Source organism: Nicotiana tabacum, chromosome 9, assembly GCF_000715075.1.
Source record: "Nicotiana tabacum cultivar K326 chromosome 9, ASM71507v2, whole genome shotgun sequence".
NCBI classification, from domain to species: domain Eukaryota; kingdom Viridiplantae; phylum Streptophyta; class Magnoliopsida; order Solanales; family Solanaceae; genus Nicotiana; species Nicotiana tabacum.
The window spans coordinates 118,534,047-118,537,090 of record NC_134088.1 but is presented as its reverse complement, the minus strand read 5'-3'; the positions used below and the strand labels follow the sequence as shown (position 1 = coordinate 118,537,090).

At 36.3% G+C, this 3,044-nt stretch overlaps 1 pseudogene; it reads left to right on the top strand.

Moving 5' to 3' along the window:
- Window positions 1–337: 337 nt before the first annotated feature.
- On the top strand, window positions 338–2,520 carry LOC107827665 (12S seed storage protein CRD-like; annotated as a pseudogene).
- Window positions 2,521–3,044: the final 524 nt, after the last annotated feature.

Sequence of the window (3,044 nt, the reverse complement as noted above, 5' to 3'; positions counted from 1 at the left end):
TATAGTAATTTAGTTCGTTTAAATATATGACAGAAATTAATTGTTGTTTGTTTGATCCAGTTATTATTTCATATTAACTTGAGGTAACGAGAGACTGCAATAGCGGAGCTATGTATGGTGAACAGGGTTCAATTGTATCCCCATTATCAGAAAATTGTACTTCATATATAGGTAAAAAAAATATGTATGTGTATATATAAAAATTGTACTGCGTATATTAAAAAGAAAACTATGTATATATAACTTGTTGAATCTCTTTTAAATAAGGTAAAGCGTGGTGTGTTTTGAGTTACTTGCTAGAATATTTGGTTCCGCCACTAAATACAAATTTCACCGGTAGGGGAGAGTATGGGTATGGAGGACAGTTTTATTGGGAAGAGTATGGATGAGTGGGGTGGTTTCAAACTTCACTATGTGTGGGCAGATTTTTCAGTGCGAATGAGGGCAAAGATGGTGTACGAAGGAGAAGGTGGTAGATGGGAAGACTTAATCTCAACATAAAATTACTCCACTAAATAATACATTGTTTGGTTGGTTGGCAGTATAAGAATAAATAATTTGGTGGGAGGCCTTATGTGATGTGGGAATCTTGTTGTCCATTATTTTATGCAGTGTACAATGTGGAATAAGAATATATGTATTGGCAATGCAGGTATTAACTTATTTAAAGACTCAAATGCCTATTTAAAGTAAGTAATACATGTATAACAATCTCTTCATTATTAATCAGTGGATAACAATCCTTTGTTATCAATCCCTGCAGAAACATTTCCCATTGTTTCTCACATAACTAGTATGTGGACCTAACGATTGTATTCTTGATTTCGAACTCATGTGGTTTCCCCCAATTTGGAATTTTACCGGAATACGTATAGCATCTCAAGGATTTTTGCTTGCTTGATTTTAGCCAAATAAAGGATTGTAGTCTTAGTGATGTTTGACTTAATTTCTTGATAGTTTCTGATTTGTGATGTTCAGCCCCAACAGATGTCTTCTCCCACCTCTATCTTATTGCTGTTTTGGTCTTTGGTTGTGACCCTAGTGGTGGAGGATGTGTGGGTTTAATTGGGTTTGGTGTGCTTTGAATTCTGGTGGAGAGAAATCACTTTGCTAAAATTATTTCTCTCATGGCAAAATGGTTAAGCTAATAAATTAACTTTGCAGGCCTGTATCAGCTGAGAAATTTAGACTCAGTTTTCATGTATTTTCTAAAGGGATTTCCATAGTTAAAGAAGTTGTTGTGTTGCTTGTCATACCAGGATAGTTACTTGTGTGAAGATATTTATAGATCCACGATCCACATTAAGGCTCCTGATTTTAGTGCTACTGTTTTTGGGCTCTCCATCACTTAATAGATGATGGATTTGCTTTTCAGGGTAACTATTCATTGCATTCCTCTCTAATCATTTATGTGAATTCAGGTACGGGTGTTGCTGGTATTGTACTTCCTGGAAAAGAAGAGAAAGTAGTAGCCATTAGAAAGGGTGATGCTATTGCACTTCCTGTTGGAGTTGTCACATGGTGGTACAATAAAAATGCTACAGAACTTGAGATACTCTTTCTTGGTGATACCAAAACTGCAGTTAAATCTGGTTCATTCACTGACTTCTTGTTGACTGGGTCGAATGGCAATTTCTCTTGTTTTTCACCTGATTTTGTTGGCAGAGCATGGAATTCGGGATAAAGTGTTCTCAAAACTCTTGTTGGTCCCCAGCTTGTCAACAGTATCGTCAAGCTTGATCCACCCTTTGAAATGCCCGATCCTAAACAGGACCAAAGAGATGGCATGTTACTCAACTGTGAGAAAGCAGCCCCGTCCCGCTTTGACACTAATGGCAGTGGAGAGATATTGGATTTGAATACCGAAAACTTGCCAATGATTGGCGACATTGGACTTGGTGCTAGTCGTGCGACGTTAAATGGAAGTGCTGTGTACTATCCTGAAATTTCTGTTGATACAGCAATTCGGGTTACTTATATCGTAAAAGGCAGCGGCACAGTGAAGGTGCATGATTCCGGTGGTTTTGTTGCTGACAGACCCATCGAAGCTGGTGAATTGTTTGTTGTTCCAAGGTTATTAAGCGTGTCGAAAATTGCTGATCCTGATGGCATGGAGTGGTTCTCTGTTGTAACCAACCACAATGTAACTTTTATATATTTGATATCAAATTACTCTCCATTATGGCTATAAGTAGATTCTAATCTTAACCTTTTCCTGTTGCAGTCCAACAACTATCTCAAACTCGGCAGTTGGGGCCTCATTTCTGAAGTCTCTATCCCCACAAGTTCAAATTCTCCAGGCTGCTCTTAATGTGCTCGATATGTAGAGAAGCATCCAAGATTGATCAATCATGTGATTCTTTTTTTTCCCTTCAAAATTAGTCTTATTAGTCCCTAGCCATGTTAAATATAGTATTATAGCGGTTCTGGGAAGGCTTGTTCTATATTTGCTTATGGTTTTCAGTTTTCTAAACAAGTATCGTTTTCTTCTTTTCGCACATATGATGTCTTTGCTTTTTATAGTTTCCTTGTTGAATTTTGCTATCCTTTCCTCTTTCTATGCACTATACTAGTTTATGTAAATGAAGTACACCAGCAAGGCAATATTCGGGCACTTAGCAGGTTCTGGATGGGTTAGACTCCTATGGCTAATCTTGTTCTAATCTAAAGTTCTGATTTGCAGAAGATATGTGCAAGAACATCTGTTAACATTGTCTCAACAATACAGTACAATATAATATAATACCGTATAAAACGATTAATGACTCTTATCTTCTCATCATGCTCTTTCTGTAGTTTTGAAAGCCCTGACTTCTTCTTTTTAACTGCATATGTACTAATTTTACAAGAAATATTTATGAATTTCAATTTTATATTGCCTCTATTTTAATTTACGTGAACCTATTTTCTTTTTAGTCCGTGCCAAAAGAATGACTCATTTCCATATTTAAAATTGGGGAAAATTACGTGACACATCAAACATTTACACTGTATTTATCATTCGTACCTATACTTTCTGAAAATTTACCATTTGTAGCTATATT